The following is a 22500-nucleotide window of genomic DNA, read 5'->3' as shown; positions in this document are numbered from 1 at the left end:
AGAAGAAGAATAACAAAAAGGAAAATGTTAAAAACAGTCCAGACATAACCTAAAATTAGTAGAAGGGCAAAAGGTGAGAATAGATGAAGCAAAGGGAATGGGTGAGGAATGGGAGGTGTATAGGGAAGCAGTGATGGTATGTGGCATGAGAAAGGTGGGAGATGGCAGATTAGAAAGGGTAATGAGTGGTTGGACGAAGAAGTGTAGTTGTTTGTGAAAGAGGAAAGTGAAGGGTTTGGATGATACTTGCAGGGAAGGAGTGCAAATGACTGGGAAATGTAATGAGAAAAGCGGCATGAAGTCAGGAGGAAGGTATAGGGGGTTGAAATAGAGGGATAATGGCAGTTAGAGTGAGTGAGTATCAATAAGTTTTGGGAGAATAAGGTGATGTTTTGGAAGTTTATGAATAATGTGAGAAAAACAAGAGAACAAATAAGAACATTTTTGGAGAGGGGAAAAAAGGGGAAAGGGTAACAGGCAATGATGAAGTGAGAAGGAATGATGAATTTGTTTGATGATAAGGTGTTTTGGTCGGGTTGGTTTGCAAAATGAGATATTCATGGAGAGAAGTTTGGTGAAGAGAGAAGAGGTGATGAAAGTCTTAACGTAAGATGAAATCCGGCAAGGCAGCTGAAGTGGATGATATTGCAGTTGAATCTATAAAGAAAGAGGATGACTGTGTTGTTGATTGGTTGGCAAGGATTTTTGATGTATATATGAATTATGGTGAGGTGTCTGAGGATTGGCGGAATGCATGTATATTGCATAGAGATGAATGTTCAAGCTACGGAGGTATAAATCATATGAGTACATCTGGTAAGTTGTATGGGAGGATAGTGATTATGAGACTGGCGGCATGTACAGAGCATTCGACTGGTTAGGAGCAGTGTGTTTTCAGAAGTGGTACAGGGTGTGTGGATGTGTGGTAATAAAGAATGTGTGTGAAAAATGCTTAGAGAAAGAGATGGGTTTGTATGTTGGCATTTATGGATCTGGAGAAAGCATATGATAGGGTAGATGAAGATGCCTTGTGGAAGGTCTTAAGAAAATAAGATGTGAGAGGAAAGCTGCTGGAAGCAGTGAGAAGTTTTTATCAAGAGCGTAAAGCGTGTGTACGAGTAGGAAGAGAGGAGAGTGAATGATTCCAAGTGAAGTTTGGTCTGCAGCATGGGCGTGTGTGTGTGTGTGTGTGATGTCGCCATTTTTGTTTAATCTGTTTTTGGATAGGGTGTTGAAGGAGGTAAATTCGAGAGTCTTGGATAGAGGGGCAAAAATGCAGTCAGTAAGGGATGAGAGAGCCTGGGAAGTGAGTCAGTTATTGTTTGATTATGATACAGCACTGGTGGCAGATTCGAGTGAGAAACTGCAGAAGCTGGGGACTGAGTTTGGAAGAGTGTGTGAAAGGAGAAAGTTAAGAGTGAACGTAAATAAGAGCAAGGTTATTAGATTTCTCAGGGTTGAGGTACAACTGAATTGGGGTGTGAGTTTTAATGAAAAAACAAAACCCTGGAGCAAGTGAAGTGTTTTAGATATCTGGAAGTGGACATGACAGCGAATGAAACCGTAGAAGCGGAAATCACAGACAGGGTGGGTAAGGGGGCAAAGGTTCTGGAGATGCTGAAGAATGTGTGAAAAGAGAGATCGTTATTTGGGAGGTCAAAAATGGATGTTTGAAGGTATAGAAGTCCCAGTAACATTATATGGATGAGCGGCTTAGGTTTATATAGATATGGCTGTGCGGAGAAGAGTGGATTTGTTGGAAATGAAATGTTTAAGGACAATATGTGGTGTGAGGTGGTTTGATGGAGTAAGTGATGAAAGGGTAAGAGAGATATGCGGTGATAAAAGGAGTGTGATGTAGAGAGGTGAAGAGGGTGTGTTGAAATGATTTGGACACACGGAGAGAATAAAGTGAGGAAAGGTTGATAAACGAGGATATATGTCTCGGAGGTGTAATTAACAAGGAGAACGGAGAGACCAAAGTGGAGATAGAAAGAGGAAGTGAAAACGATTTGGCGCGATCGAGGCTTGAGCAGGCACGGGAAAGAATGAATTGGAACGATGTGGTATACTGGGGTCGACGTGCCGTCATTGGACTGAACCAAGGCGTGTGAAACGTCCTAGTAAACCTCGAAAAATGTCTGTGGGGACTGGATAAGTTTCGGTGCATTACACATTACACATGACTGTTAGAGAATGGATGTTGCCTTTCTTCGTCAGTTCCTGGCGCTGCATAACTAACGCTGGAAACGACAATCAAGTATGATATAAATAGATAGACAGATAGACAGACAGACAGACAGTTCATCTACATCGAATAGCTTGAAAGATAACTGTGAAAATATTCACTCGCACCGAAGTTATGAAAAGAGTCGGGAGAAATTTCATCAGTCGTCAATAAAAAGAGAGAGAAAAGAATGAATTCTTCCAATCCTGCCAATTATTTTGATCGGAGGGGCTTCTCTGATTACCTTATTTGCATAGAGATTATTAACAGCATCTGAGAGTGAGTGAAATACGGCCTCTAGCCACCCTCCGCCCACCACCACACCTCACAACCCACAACTCCCCTAGACTAGTACCCCATCCTCGACCAATTAGGATGTGAGGATAGGGTGGTTAGAAAGGGATGGTGTAGGAAAATGAGATGAATGAATGGTCAGAGTAGCGAAACATTGAGTGTTGAGATCATTGTGGATGGTGGATTCTTAATGCTTGGGTGATAGGTGGATAGGGTAGGGAGGTTGATGGATAGGTTAGAACAGCGCTGGAGAGGATGGGGAGGATGTTGGATAGGGTAAGAGACCATTGGACAGAGCAGGGAGGTTGGTGAATAAGGAGAAGAAGACAAAATGACTGACGACTGAGTCTGAGGATAGTGGATGGGGAAGGACAATGCACTAGACGAATAGTTAACGAAGAATGGGATTAAAAAGGATTAGAATATAGGATAGGATAGGCTTATAGTAGGCACAGCAGGATCACTATGGGTAGGTGGAAGGATATTAACTAGACTAGAATGAGAGTGGATTGGGCAAGATAATTGCTTGTGGATGAACGGTATGGTAGGATGAATGAAGATAAAGAAGAAAATGAAGAGAAAGGGATTATAAGATAAGATGAGACGTCATTTTTTGTCAAATTTGATACATAATACAAAATGAAATTCTTTATGGGGTAATATGACTGTGGATAGGGCTGGAGCAGGATAGTGGCTAGAGTATGGCTAGATTTGTTAGTGTTGAATATTGTCGTACCTGAAGTTTTAGAATATTTGTCCTTCTTTGTTTACTTGTGATTGCATTATTTGAAGTGTTCGAAGATGTGCCCCTGCGTGCTTTTGCTTGTCAAAGACACATTTCTTTCTTCCTTGCTGTTGCTGGTCAACACGAAGGAAATGATCGAGGCATAGTGCTGCCGAATGACAACACAAGGAGGCCATGTGTTTCAGCTTCACTTTCAGAGGAGTGTTGGTGTCTTACCTTAGTGTTCTTGTGCTGACAAATGCCTCCAACGTTTCTCCTCCAAGGCTCCTTCTTACCAAGCGACCGAAGAAGGAGAAGAGAAAGAAGAAGAAGATGAGAGTAATTCCTCTCTCTCTCTCTCTCTCTCTCTCTCTCTCTCTCTCTCTCTCTCTCTCTCTCTCTCTCTCTCTCTCTCTCTCTCTCTCTCTCTCCCCCCAACATTTCGAAGTTCTTGCGTCATTACCGTCGGAGGAAGCTTTCAGAATGGCTTCATTAGCCCCTCAAGTGAAACTGGATGTCGTCATTGTCTGACATCCCATCATCATCATCCCTCCCTCCCTCCCCTCACACACACACACACACACACACACACACACACACACACACACACACCTCCTCCTCCCTCCTCCTCCTCCTCCTCCTCCTCCTCCTCCTCCTCCTCTCGTCAAGGGCTGGGGGTTCAGGTGGAAGGTCATTATTATCATTACCGATAAAGTCCTCTGTCTACTTCAAGTCTCGTGTGTTGTGACAGGTTTCACGTGAGGGGACGGGCTCGATTGGGCACGAACAGAGAAGCTCGAGTTGTAGCGGAAGACAGAATCAGAATCTGTTCAGATCCCCTTTGTCAATGTGAGTGATCTTGAAACCTTATGTGTGTAAATGTATAAGTGCTCGCCATTTCCCGCGTGAGAGAGGTGACGTGACGAACAGATGACGGAGCCTTAGAGAGAAAGATCCTCATTTGGCTCCTTGCTCTATTCCTTATTTTAGAAAGTGATATACAGGAAGGGAGGATTTCCAGCCACCCGTTTCCCAGCCCCTCTCAGTCACCTTCTACGACGCGCAGGGAATACATGGGCAGTTTCTTTCTCCCCTGTCCCCAGGGATTATATATATATATATATATATATATATATATATATATATATATATATATATATATATATATATATGTATATAATATATATATTCTTTTTTTCTTTTATACTATTCGCCATTTCCCGCGTTAGCGAGGTAGCGTTAAGAACAGAGGACTGGGCCTTTGAGGGAATATCCTCACTTGGCCCCCTTCTCTGTTCCTTCTTTTGGAAGATTAAAAAAAAAAAAAAGAGAGGGGATGATTTTTTTTTTTTATTATTATCATACTTTGTCGCTGACTCCCGCGTTAGCGAGGTAGCGCAAGGAAACAGACGAAAGTATAGCCAAACCCACCCACATGCTCATGTATGTACATAAACGCCCACACACGCACATATACACACCTATACATCTCAGCGTATACATACATATACATACACGGCCATATACATATATACAAATGTGCATATACATACATACTGCCTTCATCCATTCTCGCCGCCACCCCGCCACACATGAAATGACAACCCTCTACCCATGCACGCGCGCAAGGTAGCGCTAGGAAAAAGACAACAAAGGCCAGATTCGTTCACACTCAGTCTCCAGCTGTCATGTATAATGCACTGAAACTACAGCTCTCTTTCCACATCCAGGCCCCTCAAAACTTCCCATGGTTTACCCCTGACGCTTCACATGCCCTAGTTCAATCCATTGACAGCACGTCGACCCCTGTATACCACATCGTTCCAATTCACTCTATTCCTCGCACGCCTTTCACCCTCCTGTATGTTCAGGCCCCGATCGCTCCATATCTTTTTCACTCATCTTTCCACCTCCAATTTGGTCTCCCACTTCTCCTCGTTCCCTCCACCTCTGACACATATATCCTCCTTGTCAATCTTTCCTCACCCATTCTCTCCATGTGACCAAACCATTTCAATACACCCTCTTCTGCTCTCTACCACATTCTTTATATTACCACACATCTCTCTTACCGTTTCATTACTTACTCGATCAAACCACCTCACACCACATATTGTCCTCAAACATCTCATTTCCAACACATCCATCCTCCTCCGCACAATCCTATCTTTAGCCCATGCCTCAGAACCATATAACACTGTTCGAACCACTATTCCTTCAAACATACCCATTTTTGCTCTCCGAGATAACGTTCTCGCTTTCACACATTCTTCAACGCTCCCAGAACCTTCGCCCCCTCCCCCACCGTATGACTCACTTCCGCTTCCATAGTTTCATCCGTTGCCAAATCCACCTCCAGATATCTAATACACTTCACTTCCGGTTTTTCTCCTTTCAAACTTGCCTCCCAATTTACTTGTCCTTCAATCTTGCTGAACCCAATAACCTTGCTTTTATTCACATTTACTCTCAGCTTTCTTCTTTCATACACTTTATCAAACTCAGTTACAAACTTCTGCAGTTTCTCACCCGAATCAGCCACCAGCGCTGTATCATTAACGAACAACAACTGAATCACTTCCCAAGCCCTCTCGTCAACAACAGACTGCATACTTGCCCCTCTCTCCAAAACCCTTGCATTCACCTCCCTAACAACCCTATCCATGAACAAATTAAACAACCATAGAGACATCACGCACCCCTGCCGCAAACCAACATTCCGCCAATCCTCAGGCAATTCACCATGAACCATACATACATTGAATATCTTCACCAATCAGTCAACAACACAGTCACCATTTTTTAATAAATTCCACAGCAATACCATCCAAACCCGTTGCCTTGCCGGTTTTCATCTTCCGCAAAGCTTTCACTACCTCTTCTCTGTTTACCAAATCATTCTCCCTAACCCTCTCACTTCGAACTCCATCTCAACCAAAACACCCTATATCTGCCACTCTGTCATCAAACACATTCAACAAACCTTCAATATACTCACTCCATCTCCCTTGCACTTCACCACTACTTGTTATTACCTCCCCATTTTCCCCCTTCACCGATGTTCCCATTTGTTCTCTTGTCTTACGCACTTTATTTCCCTCTTTCCAAAACATATTTTTTATTCTGCCTAATATTTAATGGTACTCTCTCACCCCAACTCTCATTTACCCTCTTTTTCACCTCTTGCACCTTTCTCTTAACCTCCTGCCTCTTTTATATATATATATATATATATATATATATATATATATATATATATATATATATATATATATATATATATATATATATATATATATTCAGAGTTATTAATATTCTTTCTTGCGTTCTCTAGTTTTCTCAGTATCATTCTACCATTAGGTTGGTGCTCAAACACCAGCTGTCCAAAATTATCCATTTATTCTAACTAAACTTTCGCCTTCACAGAATATCACATCACGCAGTTTATACTTCTTCCCGTACGTCATCATTATCAGTGGTCAGTAACGTTCAGGATAATGTTCAATGGTGTTTTTAGACAGATGCATCGGGGTAGGGGGGAGTACAGAGCATGCATGGGAAAACAAGATAACAGTCCTGATGCTCCATGATGAAAAGGTTATCTGCTGATGAAAGTGAATCCTGTCCAGGAGGGCAGTCAACACGAGAGAGAGCCAGGTAACAGAAGACCTGGCTCATTATGACTAGTTTATCTGTTTCGTGAAGCAGGACATGTGTGAGTACATGGGGATGGTAGATTAAAGATCTGATCTGTGGCGAGTTTATCTGCTGTAAGACAGTACATGGGAGTACTTGGGAAAGCTAGATAACAAAAATACCTTATCTATGGCGAGGTTAGTTACAGCATTTCAGTAGTAGTATCCTCAGACTCCTGATCTTTGAAGATGAAGACGTGATGATAAAGAGGGCGGTCCTGATTTGAAGTGTAGTTTCCAAGGCAACGTAGACAAAAAAATAGAAAAAGAAAGGCATCTCTCTCTACATTCCAGGAAGCAGTAAGGATCTCACCGCAAGATGAACCACTGCGAGTTGCCACCACACACAGAGAGAGAGAGAGAGAGAGAGAGAGAGAGAGAGAGAGAGAGAGAGAGAGAGAGAGAGAGAGAGAGAGAGAGAGTCACTCACCATATTTGCGACTGTATCACTGGTTCCCTCATACACATCAAGACGCCACCCCTCGCCTTCTGACACCATCCACCACTAACACCCAGTAGTATCAGGGTACATCCCCCGTCTCCTTACCTCCACAGCTCAACACGCGCCCCGGGCCTCTACCACTGTCATCTCCATCATCGCTGGTGTTTAAGCCTAGGCAATAAACCTGGAAGGCTGCCTTCGAATGCGACATTGTAACCGAATGAACATGACGACTGAAGGCCTTGAGTACGATGACTTTAAGACTATGATGAATTTCCCTACGAGTCCAAGTAACTTAAGGGGTTAAGTCATCTTAGTCTATGTGTTAAGTCATCGTACTTAAGGTGTTGATAGAACCTTTCCCACGAACGAGCGTGCTTGCAACTTAAATATTTTTTTTTTGCAACAGCCAGTTTGGGTTGCAGAGCCGTGAGCGTTTTGATAACTTTTCAACTGTAAAGTCGGAGATGTGTCGGAATGTATGAGTAATTGCAACTTTTAAACTGCAGGCTGGAATCTCGAACCGTGTAAGCGAAAAGCTCTTGGCTTTAACATACACCGTGATCTAAGACGCAACCAGGAAGGTCATCGAAGACGCTATGAGGAGGTAAATCGAAGACACTATCAGGGAGGACTTCGAAGATGCTACCAGAATGGACTTCGAAGGCACTTTCAGAGGTCACCTCGAAAACGCTATTAGACAAGAGTTCGTAGACGGTACAAGAAAAGACTTCGAAGACACTATTAGAGAGGACTTCGAAAACGCCAAACAGAAAGGCCTTCGAGGATGCTATTAGAGAGGACTTTGAAGACGCCATCAGAAAGGCGCTATTAGAATGGACTCCCAAAACGCCACCAGAAAAGACTTCGAAGACTCCATCAGAGAAGACATCGAAGGCAATACCAGAACTGACTTGGAAGACTTTGTCAGAGAACAATTCAAAGACGCCATCAGAGCGCTTTTCGATGTCATCTAAGACTTCTCAAAAGACGATAACAAAATGAAAGTTCTCACTGAATATCAAAGCCAAAGCCAGTCATCTCAATCTCTATTCCTTAGAAAGTATATACCTTTCTTAGCTTAATAGATTTTACAACTTGTGAAGCCTCCGATGTGTCGACAGTTGACTGTAATAAGCATGCGTCGTTTAATCTTTTTCTTACAACATTTTCTGCTGTAATACTTCTCCTTTCCCTACTGTAGCTCAACGTTTATTCAAACAATGTTATGAACTGGGCTGTGATTGGCCTACGTAGGGGGGAAACGTAACGCTATATAAAGTATATAACATGATGGTTATTGAAATAAAATCCATAGAGAAAAAATAGCTTGCATCAAAAACTTTTATAAGGACGAAGTCAGCAAGTCGGTGGAGCCTGGGGAACGTGAGGGAACGTGTGGAGGATTTATATTCGCTTTTGGTGACCTGTGGTCCTGTCAAGCTGTCCCCCTTACCTGTCAAGGTTCTGTCGCCTGACCTGTTTCTCCTAAACTTTACCTCATTCTTGCACAGTTATCTCTCTCGTAGTTCTGTCTGTATTTGCCTTTGTGTTACGTCTACTTCCCTGTCATTTCTCTGTTTATCTCCTCCCCTTTACCTGTTTCTCACCTTTAACTGTATCTCCTTCTGCTCTCTTTCACCTTTACGTCTCTCTCTCTTCTCTCTATTCTCTCTCTCTCTCTCTCTCTCTCTCTCTCTCTCTCTCTCTCTCTCTCTCTCTCTCTCTCTCTCTCTCTCTCTCTCTCTCCCCTTTGCCTGCTTTCTCTCCCCCCCCCCTTTCCCCAGGTCATGGGATACGACCACGTCCACAGATGGTTAACACACTTAAACATTAAGTATTAATGTTATAGCTGAAGACGAATGTTTATTGCCCAATAAGTAACAGTGAAATGTATTACCCCACGAGTATATGATGTGTGAAAAGTGTCGGGGGGTAAATAAATGTGTGGAAGACCTATCGTAACCTTAAACTGTTAAAGGGGGAAAAAATCAAGTGTATAGATTGGATATAAGCCATGCCCGTATGTGGATGGTTGGCGAGTGGAGAGCACAGTAAGGCGTACCGGAAGTCTGTCAGTCGTAGGGGTTGGGGGGGTAAAAAAGAAAGAAAGAATTTGTGAATATGAAAACGAATTGGTTGAAAGGGTTCGTGACGCGAGTGCAAGGCTGAGGCTAAGTGTTGCACCTGGTGGGAACTGTGGATACTAGGGAAAGCAGACGAGGGAGGGTAAGTAGGGAGAGTGGGCAACGACATACTAAGGGAGAGTGAACGATTGGGGTATCAGGGAGAGTGGGCAAAAAAAACGAGTTCTCGAAAGACTGCACGAGGGAGCACTAGGTAGAGTGAACCATCTTGGGTACTAGAAAGGGAGTACAAGGGAAGTGTGTACAAGGGAGTATAAGGAAGGAGTAGACAGAGGGAGCACCAGGGATAGAGGAGAACGGGTGTTACTAGTTACTGAGGGTTCGATACCCGCCCGCAGCGTCGAAGTTGTTGTACATATACATGTACATCATCCCCTATAACACAAGTTCCCAGTCCTCTTGAAGAGAGTCCTCACCACTGATAAGGTCCCCAGTACACGTGAAGTGAGTTTCCACTACCACAACGGGTCCCCAGTACGCGTGAAGTGAGTTTCCACTACCACAAAAGGTCCCCAGTACACGTGAGAATCCCCACTACCACAAAAGGTCCCCCAGTACACGTGAGACGATTCCCCCACCACTGCCTCCCATGATCACACATCACAACCTTTGCAAAGAAAACAAATATACGTAGAATAAAAAAAAGAAAGACTCAAAAATAATCAAACGATCCATTAAACAATTTAACCATCTTCCAGAGCTTCGTAAAGAGATGCCTCCACTTCCTGTGTAAATCTGTCTAAATTGTAAATGTAATGAAACGAGAACGAGGCATTCCTGTAAATAGGGTATTGTTCCTGTAAATAGGGTATTGTTCCTGTAAATAGGGGGATTGTTTATTTTTTTAAGGGGGTGTGAGGGAGGTTTTCCCCTCGTGTTCAATGAATGAGAACTTCTCCAGTGGCCAGCCTCAGAGATTGATGTCGACCGACCTAGCTTGCATGGAAATTTAACTTCGTGCAAACTCTCCGCGGAGGAATTTCACCTTCCTCCTCCTCCTCCTCCTCCTCCTCCTCCTCTTGCAAGCGGCGCTCAAGAAAAATGGACCCCCATAAATTGAACATTATGCACACAAGCATGAGATCCAGCACACACACACACACACACACACACACACACACAACACTCATTTTACTCGCTCTGTTAAACTCATCAACCAGCTTCTGCAGATTCTCATTCGACCGTGTCATCAGCAAACAGCAAACTCCTTACCTTCCCGGCCGTCCCCACCTCACCCTCAGCAGACCGCAGGCCCACCCTTGTCTCCCAAGACCCTCGCATTTACCTCCCTCATCATCCCATCCATAAACAGATTCAGTAGACATAATGTTATCACACACTTCTGCAGCAGACCAACCAATATGTTCATACTATTCGCTATTTCCCGCGTTAGCGAGGTAGTGTTAAGAACAGAGGACTGAGCCTTTGAGGGAATATCCTCACTTGGGCCCCTTCTCTGTTCCTTCTTTTGGAAAATTAAAAAAGAGAGGGGAGGATTTCCAGCCCCCCCGCTCCCTCCCCTTTTAGTCGCCTTCCACGACACGCAGGGAATACATGAGAAGTATTCTTTCTCCCCTATCCCCAGGGGTGATATATATATATATATATATATATATATATATATATATATATATATATATATATATATATATATATATATATATACACGTATGTGTGTGTGTGTGTGTGTGTGTGTGTGTGTGTGTGTGTGTGTGTGTGTGTGTGTGTGTGGATGAATAGCAAATCCTAAGTTTTTGGCGGGATTTATACAGGTTCTCGAGCAAGGTTAATGAGGGGCTTACGGTCGGAGTCAGAGGTAATGTTACACGGACATTACACAAACTTCTGCGGGATATGGCTTGCGAGCTGGAAAGCCTTGCGAGTTGGGATAGTCAGTGAGCTGAGCGGCCTCGTAAGGTGGGATGACTTGTGAGCTGGGATGGTTTGTGAGCTAGGATGAGTAACTTGTCAGCTGGGATGGCTTGTGAGCTGAGGTGGTGGGTGGATCTAGGATGGTTTGTGAGCTGGGATGGTTTGTGAGCTAGGATGAATAACTTGTGAGCTAGGATGAGTAACTTGTGAGCTGGGATGCTTGGTAATCTAGAATGCCTTGTGAGATGGGATGTCTTGTGAGCTGGGGTGGTTTGCGAACTGAGATGGGTTATAAACTGGGATACATTTTGAGTTGGAACGGTTTATGAGCTGAAAAGGCAATTTTGTACATTCATCAAGTAAGTAATGAAAGGCTGAGAGAGATGTGTAGTAACAAGAAAGTGTGTGGTTGTGACAGCAGAAAAAGATGCGCAGAAATGGCTTGCACATATTATCATAACTATTATTATCATTATTATTATTATATATATATATATATATATATATATATATATATATATATATATATATATATATATATATATATATATATGTATATATATATATATATATATATATATATATATATATATATATATATATATATATATATATATATATGTATATATGTATATATATATATATATATATATATATATATATATATATATATATATATATATATATATATATATATATACACCAAAATATCGAACATATGTCGGTCAAAAAGAGACCACAATTATATTGATCAGAGAATTTCCTCAATAGGATAAAAAAAGCACTCGTCACTCTGTACACGCTGGAGAGAAACCTTGTTTTCAACGCTGTCCTCTTTTTTTTTTTTTTTTCCTCTGTGGTGTTTTGCCAGTTGGCAGTTCCAGTGGATTTAACTCTCGTTAAACTCCTTCCTCCTGTACCTTCAACTCTCTCCTCTCTCTTCTGCATGTCCTACAGGCCTTCGTGTCATTATAAGTATATTACGTCTCTTGTTCCTTCACCCTTGCTCTTGCGGTCCCTATATCTTCCCCTGTATCAAATCTTTCAATATATTTCTTCCCTGTAATATGTGCTATGATGTCCCATCCAGCTATTTTCTATACGCAGGATACATTGAGCTATACGCTATCCTTCTTCAACTTTACGTAACAATTCTAACAGCTTATCTTACGCTTTCAAAGTCCATGTCTCTGCAGCTTGATGTAGTGCCATCCATATTAAGCTTTTTACCATATATTCTCTTCAGCATCAGCTCAAACTTACATCATTTGGCTGCCTCTTTATCTCTGTTGAGAGCCTCATAGCGTCCTATGTACATTCTCCATTGGAAACTCCCTTAGCACTTGAGATGGTTTGATATTTCCAATTCTTTTTTTTTTTTTTCATGTTTTCCTTACGTCGAGTTACGTCCTCTCTCTCTCTCTCTCTCTCTCTCTCTCTCTCTCTCTCTCTCTCTCTCTCTCTCTCTCTCTCTCTCTCTCTCTCTATTTAGTTTTCGTTATGGGATGGTTCACCTCCATTCTCTGAAATTTCTTGATATCCCAACAAACCTCTTCTGCCTTACGCTGAAGACCTGTGTTGTCGACAGACCAGTTAACCTCAGCAAACCCCACCGCCTCTTAACATCAGCAAACCCCCTTTAACATCAGCAAATCCCCTCTAACTTCAGCAAACCCCTTCTAACATCACCAAACCCCTTCTAACATCAGCAAACCCCCTCTAACATCAGCAAACCCCTTCTAACATCAGCAAACCCCTTCTGACATAAGCAAACCCCCTCTAACATCAGCAGACCCCTTCTAACATCACCAAACCCCTTCTAACATCAGCAAACCCCCTCTAACATCAGCAAACCCCTTCTAACATCAGCAAACCCCTTCTGACATAAGCAAACCCCCTCTAACATCAGCAGACCCCTTCTAACATCACCAAACCCCTTCTAACATCAGCAAACCCCTTCTAACATCAGCAAACCCCTTCCAACATCAGCAAACCCCCTCTAACACCAGCAAACCCCTTCTAACATCAGCAAACCCTTTCTAACATCAGCAAACCCATTCTAACATCAACAAACCCCTTCTAACATCAGCAAACCCCTTCTAACATCAGCAAACCCCCTCTAACATCAGCAAACCCCTTCTAACATCAGCAAACCCCCTCTAACATCAGCAGACCCCTTCTAACATCACCAAACCTCTTCTAACATCAGCAAACCCCCTGTAACATCAGCAAACCCCTTGTAACATCACCAAACCCCCTCTAACCTCAGCGAACCTCCTCTAACAGCAACCCCACCCCCCTGATATCAGCAAACCCCCTCTAACATTAGCAAACCCCTTCTAACATCAGCAAACCTCCTCTAACATCAGCAAACCCCCTCTAACCTCAGCGAACCCCCTCTAACCTCAGCGAACCCCTTCCCACCTCAGCGAACCCCCTCTAACCTCAGCAAACCCCCCTCTAACATCACCAAACCCCCTCTAACCTCAGCGAACCCCTTCCCACCTCAGCAAACCTCCTCTAACATCACCAAACCCCTTCTAACCTCAGCAAACCCCCCTCCAACCTCAGCGAACCCCCTCTAACCTCAGCGAACCTCCTCCAACATCACCAAACCCCTTCTAACCTCAGCAAACCCCCCTCCAACCTCAGCGAACCCCTTCTAACATCAGCAAACCCTCATCTCTCTCGTAACATACATTCTGTCGTCGAGTTTCTTAAAGTGATTCTTCTTCACCAGTTGCCAGCGTACAGATACAGGAGATTACCCACTGGTGACGGAGACCAACTCTTCATCCTCTTGTTTCTCCCGGCACTGAATCCTCATCAGCATCGCAAATTGCGTAACGCCTCCCAAAACGAATTGTTGCTGCTTCATCCTTCGTTATTTCCATGCAACGTTTAGGTAAAAAGAGAAAAATCTTCTCTTCTTTCCATCAGCTCAAACCCTCTGAAAGTGTATTCAAATCTTTCTCGACATCGATGAAACATAAACACATCGTGGGATCGAATACTCCATCTCTGAACAGTCTTCTTGGTACTTATTGTTTCTCTCGTTCCGTATAACCATGGCTTTTACCAAGGCAGTTCTTCAGCTCCAGTTGCCAATCTTTTCGTTCGCAACTCGAACGCTATTTACGACGTGTGTCTGAAGTGGATTGCAGTGTGGGAAGGCTGAGGATTGGGTGACTCTTAGTTGTCCGGGTATGGGAGCCATATTTTCCGGGTATGGGAGCCATATTTTCCGGGTATGGGAGCCATATTTTCCGGTTATGGGAGCCATATTTTCCGTGTATGGGAGCCATATTTTCCGGATATGGGAGCCATATTTTCCGGTTATGGGAATCATGTATTCTAGATATGGGAATCATGTATTCCGGATATGGGAATCATGTATTCCGGATATGGGAACCATATTTTCCGGTTATGGGAATCATGTATTCTAGATATGGGAATCATGTATTCCGGATATGGGAACCATATTTTCCGGATATGGGAACCATATTTTCCGGATATGGGAATCATGTATTCCGGATATGTGAATCATGTATTCCGGATATGGGAATCATGTATTCCGGATATGGGAATCATATTTTCCGGGTATGGGAACTATGTTTTCCTGGTGTGGGAATTATACATGGGAATAATTTTTTCCGGTTATGGAAATTATGATTGTCCTGCGAAAACCCCCACGGGTCATTTAACTTTACTATATCCTTATCATTTTTTTAATTTTTGTATAAAGTCTCCAACATTTGTAACGCTATAGATTCAGGTGGGCAACCAGCACGTTGAAGTCTATTCCATTCCAGTGTTTACATTGTGGGTAGTGCTCTTGGCCGGTTGGAACACCACAGAGTTTTGTGGGATGTTTTGTGGGGTGTGTTGTGAGCAGTTTTGAGACCGACGACACTAATGTTACTTTTCCGGCAAGTGAAATGGTCGAAAACTCTTTCATATTTTTTTCTTTTTTTGTTTTAATTACTTCGTGGTTGATAAAGTCTCTTCCTTACATGTTTATAATGATCTAGTGTTCAGTGCTTTCTAGATGACTTTTCTATATAAATGATTCTGATGAGAGATCACGAAAAGGTTTTTTTTTATTTATCTTTTGGAATGATGTCCATTACTGTATTTGAACTGTAGTTCTTCGATAGATGTTATTTAAGGGGGGTAGGGGGGAGGAGGAGGGTCTTCTGATTAATACAGACACCATCCCATAGGGGAGAATCAGGTACACACAGACTCTAAAGTACATTTTATGAGCATTAATCATTACTCACGATTCTTCCCTCCCATGCCATCCAATTCCCTTACACTCTACTAATCTCCTTTCATTTCTGATTCTTCCACATCTCTCTTCTTAGAGAAATCCAACAAAAATATATTAGCCACCTCCATTTAGAACGTGTCTCCCTAGGCTCCCAAAAGTTCACGTCGACTGTGAATCATGAAACTGAATGTACGTAACTTAATGTGCGTAGATGAACAGAGGGTGTGTCTGATCTCACCGTTGATACGCAACACGGATAATATTTTTCCCGTTCTTATGAATGTCTGGTCGGATGTGTTGTTGGGACCATCTGTTTCATCTGTTGTGGTCTATTCAAACAGATGGTGCATTTCGTGGTCATTATAAACAGATGGTGCATTTCTCGGTGATATACCTTGGTGACATCATGAGGTATACCTTAATATTTTCATTTTTTTTTCCCAATACGAAGCCAAAATGATAGAATGATGATATAAAGATATGTCTGTCGTCTAAGAAAGCAGCATGTGAGGGAGTCACAAACTACTACGTCCGAGGTAAAGGTCGTTCTTATGTCATTACTACTCAGGCCATTGGTCCATTAATAGCTGGAAATTGGTGATTGGGTTCACGACGACGAAGACATGAAAAAGATTTCAAATGTTTTTATGAAAGATTTCAAATGTTTTTATGTTTCTTTTGCCTTTGTATTTACATTTGAACATACGGCTCATATCCCCACATTCTGTTGAACTGCAGAAGGTAAATGTGGGAAAAGACTTGGATGTGATGACATCTAGTGATGTAAAACGAAGTAAACAGCGCACAGAAGCAGTTAAAAAAGAGAGGAACAAAATTCTTGGATTTACAGGAACAAAATTCCTGGATTTACAGGAACAAAATTCCTGGATTTACATTAACAAAATTCCTGGATTTACAGGCACAAAATTCCTGAATTTATAGGAACAAAATTCTTGAATTTACAGGAACATAATTCCTGGATTTACAGGAAAAAAATTCCTGGATTTATAGGATCAAAATTCCTGGATTTACAGGAAAAAAATTCCTGGATTTATAGGAACAAAATTCCTGGATTTACAGGAACAAAATTCCTGGATTTACAGGAAAAAAATTCCTGGATTTACAGGAACAAAATTCCTGGATTTATAGGAAGAAAATTCTTGGATTTGTAGGTAAGGCTCTCGAAATTTTCCTTGCTCGTTGCAACAGCAAGTCACATTGAGCGGACGTCCCCATCTTGAATACTCTGTTCAGTTTTGGTCACCCAACTTGAGGAAAAACATGAGACAGACTGGAACGAATACAGAGACGAGCCACCAAGATCATTCCTGGACTGAGAAACGAATCCAAATAGAGCTGACTCAACGACTTAGATCTATATAGTTTAGAAAAGAGAAGGTTAAGAGGTGATCTATCAGATGATACAGAGAGAGCCAAAATGATCAAAGGCTTTGATAGTCTCGATCAAACGACCGAAATGGTGATTCATAGGTCAAATTTCCCTCGTAGTAATGGTCCCAGATTCATAAGCAGTGGTTGAACCTCGAATGAGGCAAAGTAGTTCATCTCCAACAGGCTTGTTAACGAATGGGATGATTTTTACCAATTAGAGTAGTTTGAAAGTAGTTCCGTAGACGTAAGATTAAGAATAGATTTGATAGATATTTCTCTTCCTATCCAAGACTGACATCATTTTCGCCTCTTTAGCCACACGAAAAGTTTATATTAATATTTTTCCATTCTCAACGTGTGCGCATTTCCACTTTCATCACACTGATATCTATTTTTTTTTCATTTTCATATCTCTTCCACAATGACAAACAACCTCAAAGGGACTGAGTGGTGTGTAATCCTATTTGAATTCCTTTGTATTCAGGTGGAATACTATTCTCTATAGGCTGAAATATGTCTGTTATGGAGGGGTAAAAAAAAAAAGAAAAAGATATTTCGCAAAATATTACTTGTGGATATACCGAATTCCACAATATTTTCAGTTAAACGTAAGATTCTATTTAGAGTTTTACTTTTTATATTTCTCTCTCTCTCTCTCTCTCTCTCTCTCTCTCTCTCTCTCTCTCTCTCTCTCTCTCTCTCTCTCTCTCTCTCTCTCTCTCTCTCTCTCCCTGAAACCCGTTTTCTTTTTCTTTTTCCCCTTGAGTTCGCTTTCGTCTGTCTGGGTGCCGAGCGAAGGCTTATTTCCTGTGTTGCCTGAATGAAATCTTTTAGAAAAATCTGCTCCGTACTCTTTCGCCCTCTTATTCCCGCTTCGCTCCCCTGTTTTATTGTGGTTATTTTCTCCATTTCTCTCTCTCTCTCTCTCTCTCTCTCTCTCTCTCTCTCTCTCTCTCTCTCTCTCTCTCTCTCTCTCTCTCTCTCTCTCTCTCTCTCTCTCTCTCTCTCTCTCTCTCTCTCTCTCTCTCTCTCTCCCTCTCTCTCTCTCTCTCCAGCTCCCGTATCCATCTTGCTCATCCTCTTCCATGTTTCATCCCCCCTCCTCCTTCCTCATCCACTCCTCCTCCTCCTCCACCTCCTCCTTACCCCCTGATAATGATACAGTAATCGCTCTCCTCACTTCCCCCGCCCATCTCCACCAAGTGTCGTCATATTATCAGCCTCAGTGGTTAACACTGTCATTATGGAAGTTTGGCTCCCTCATCACTCCCTCCCTTCTCCCCTCCCTATAAACACTCCCCTCTTTCCTTCCCTGTATACGCTCCCTTACTGACACACTCCCTGTCTCCTTATATGCACTCCCTCCCTCCATCTATATACTCCCTCCCATCATGTATACACTACATCCCTCCCTGTGCGCGATCACTCGCTTCCTGTATACACTCGCTCCTTCCCTGTACATACTTCCACCCTCCCAGACACACACCTATCGCTTCAGCATCACTGCTGACACATCGAAAGGCCATGCGCGCGCACTTTTGTGTGTGTGTGTGTGTGTGTGTGTGTGTGTGCTTACGCATGTCTCACTGATTTTGTATGATCGTGTGTAGTTCCACTGCATGCCCGTAAGGCCTGGCCTCTCAAGATGACTTAGTGTATCACTCAGCCTCCCTCTTATCGCCAGTTGAGCTAACGAGAGGGTCGCATTAATCACACAGCGGGAGTAAATAGATGGAAGACTGCCCTTCGCTAGGAGGAAGACCTTGATGCATCGCGTCTTCAGTAAGAAGAAAACAGTACCTCAAACCTTGATCTTTTGGTCTCCCATGGTAGATGCCAAGGAATGCATAGGAATACAAAGAATTCAAAGAACACCACGACCAGATCACTGGGTTTTTTCGAGGGTGTTTGTGATTGGTGGAAGATACCAGAAACTCACAGATCATTGTGGTAGAAATTAGAAGGCATACAGATGATTCAGAGAGAATAATCTACAAACTGTCATTGTGACTGAAGAGGCGCAGATGATATAAGTCGTGGACTTGAAGCGAAGTCATTTTCAAGTCTGTTCTGAATAATTGTGGTAACTGCTTTGTAATTACTGCTCTCAACCACTCTAACTGGCAGATCGTTACATAGGTTAACAATCCTGTTGAAGAAAAAGTGATTTACCTCAATTCTAGGTAAAACGTTTGCCCACAAATCTGAACCCTTTTACTACGAGTGAAATCAAGTCTTAATTATCATATTAATTATATTAAATGAAATCAAGGAAATTTGTTAGATTTCGTCGAAGACAATGCTAAGAATCGTTTATCAAATGGTGGTAATCTAAATGGTTTACAATTCTGTCTCAAATGATGGTTTCCATATGTTTACCAACTCCAGACGTTAAGTTAATAGGACGATGAATTCCGGGCAGTGACTTGTTACTTTTTTTGAATATCGGTGTTACAATGACAAACTTCCATTCATCTGGAACCTTTCCCGTAAAAAGTGACTTACTGAAAAGGGGAATCAAGGGCTTCAAAATCTTATTTTTCGCCTCTTTTATTGTTCTCGGATAAAACGTATCAGGGCCAGCCGTTTTGTTTACTTTCATTCCGTTTATTGCTGAAAGTATGTCCTCGGCTTTTAAGTCAGTTTATTATATAAAGTTCCCCTTTCTTATCAGTGAAACTCGATTTGGAACTTTGTGTTCTTCGATCGTAAATACAGCTGTTAGTAAAATATTTTTTTTTTTTTTTTTGCCATGGCTTCATTGTCTTAAACCAAATTACTGTCTTTTTTGTAATCATTGGATCTATTGACTCGGTACTAACTCTCTTACTTTTAATGTCTGTATGACTCTTTAGGGTATATACTCCTAGATCCGTATAATTCCCCTCACTTCTCTACTCATATTCACATACTTTACTATATCATTTTGGCTATTAGATTCTCTGAATTTCTCAAGAGCTACCTTCTTAGACAATAGGATTTTTTTTTTTTATTCCACCGTTCCTCCATCTCGGTTTCGTTTTAGAAATAGACCGTCGACTATGCATTGGTACGTATGTTCCCTCTGCTGCTTTGAAAGTTTTCCTGAAGCTTTTCCAAACTACTTTCATGTCATTTCCATTGACCATATCATCTCAGGTTTGCCTGTCAATAGCAATGCGAAGATCACTAAAATTTGCTCAGGTTTCCATCGGGTATTTTTTTCGCGACCAACATTACAATCAGTGTTTGAAAGCGACCTCAAAAGTGGTTGGTCGGTGATCACTTGTACCAAACTTTTCTCCAGATTCAACACTGTTAACGAGATCTTCATTTTTAGTAAGAAATAAATCTAATACATTCTCGTCGCGAGTTGGTCTCCCCGACTAATTGGATTTGGGCACTGTCCAGCACTGAGCTACTGGAAAGAGATTCTTCCCATTTAGATACCTGTATGCTAAAATCTCCTACTATAATTGAATCTTGTTCATTATAAGTTTTTGCTAACTGATCATAAAATCTTTCGTTTACCTCTGGTGTCTGCGCGGGGGATGGGGGTTATAAACTAGTACTAGTCTTATCTTCTTACGTAGTTTATCTTTAATTTCTGCAAACATGGAGTCGAGATTCTCAGCAGCTACAACAGTTTTTACGACGGGATTTGAATTTGAGTTTTATCAAAGAGTAGGATACCCCCGTCTGCTTCATTTCCTCTATCCCTTTGAAGCGGAGTGTACCCTGGAACTGACTGAGTATTCGGCTGGGAAATCTCTGTTGCTGATATCTGTCTAACCAAGATTTGGGGAAATAGCAATACTTTTACGAAAGATGATAGTTTTTATACCAACCATGACTTTTGAACGATAACTCGATTGTTGATGAAATAGTATAAAAGCATTTTTTGGGGGGGTGGAAAGAGAGATCAAAAGCTGTGATGATCTTCACCCAAGTGGTGATAATGATTGTGTATGTAGTAGACCTTTATGTTGCTCATAACTCACACGTATATGACTGATCCTCCCCTTGTCCCCATTAATGGATCTGGTGTGTATAATACATCATTAACACTAATGGTTCTTAAGCCTCCGTGTGGCGCAATGGTTTAGCAGTGATGCTCTCTCTCTCTCTCTCTCTCTCTCTCTCTCTCTCTCTCTCTCTCTCTCTCTCTCTCTCTCTCTCTCTCTCTCTCTCTCTCTCTCTCTCTCTCTCTCGGGCCTGTGCTCGAGTTGTGGACCAGGCAGCAGGCGCTCGACTCACAGGCTCGTCCGTTGCTTATCCTTCCGTCTGGGATTTTTGGCCAAGCACTGTTGACGTGACGTAAGCTGGGGAAGGTTGCAGAGCACCTCCTGGCCCACCACATCACCGTGCTCCCCCACATGGGTGAGTGGACTCGTCTATGGCAGACTGAGGGACCAAAGGGTCAATAGGTGTACGGCACCGAGAATTCAACAGGTCATGTTCCGTCCCTCCGACTCCATCATGTCCCTCCCACTCTAAAAACCTTTCGCCGTATTACGAATGATTCCGATGCTCACGGACAGTGACTCCAAAAGTTGTGAGATTGGATTGCAAAAACACCATTAGGAAACACGAGAACCGAAAGCGCTTTCGTGTAATACACGAAAACGCATAGGATTCTCTTGTGTTTCCTTCTCCTTGCGGTGTTTTCTGCATTTAGGAAAGTCACGTGTTTGTTGTGATTTTCTGCCTATATGTATAGATATATATAGTGTTCCATTTAGTTTTTATATTTTTACAAGGCATTACAAAAAGACATTTCGAACCAAGGCTTAATGGATCCCTAGCCTATTCAGACACAGAGTATATTTCCTTCGGTGGGGCTAGGTTACCTTGATACAGAGAAGTGGTTCGTGTACAGGAACTTTGATATGAAACATACAACAGTCTAGTTCTTCAAAGGAACCCATCCCTCACCATCGAGAAACCCTCTGCCTGCGCGTTTTGTTGTGAGTTATCCACCGCATCCGGAGCCAAGGTGGTCGTTATCGAACAACTTTACTTTCTCGATGGAGATTCCAAAAGCAGACATCGATCCTCTCTCTCTCTCTCTCTCTCTCTCTCTCTCTCTCTCTCTCTCTCTCTCTCTCTCTCTCTCTCTCTCTCTCTCTCTCTCTCTCTCCCTCTCCCACCTGAACGCTACGGCACCATCCCCGCCACCGTCACCTCCGCCACCGCTTTATCCCTCCTCCCTTGAGTCCCAGTTCAACATCATGACCATTTTCACTCACACGGGGTACTACGGACCACTGCAGGAACATAATCATTCCAGCCATTATATATCTAAACCAGTCAGTCAGTGGAATGTACATGAATCTCCATTATTTCACTGGAGTACAGACTATCTGTTTAACACTCGACCTACCCTGTTCACTCCCTTGTTCTGTATACACTTCGTACGTCTTCAGCCTCTAGAAGAAGTTAATTCTGTAGACCA

The sequence above is a fragment of the Panulirus ornatus genome, chromosome 3 (genome assembly GCF_036320965.1).
Source record: "Panulirus ornatus isolate Po-2019 chromosome 3, ASM3632096v1, whole genome shotgun sequence".
Lineage (NCBI taxonomy): Eukaryota > Metazoa > Arthropoda > Malacostraca > Decapoda > Palinuridae > Panulirus > Panulirus ornatus.
Note: the sequence above shows the minus strand (reverse complement) of the source record.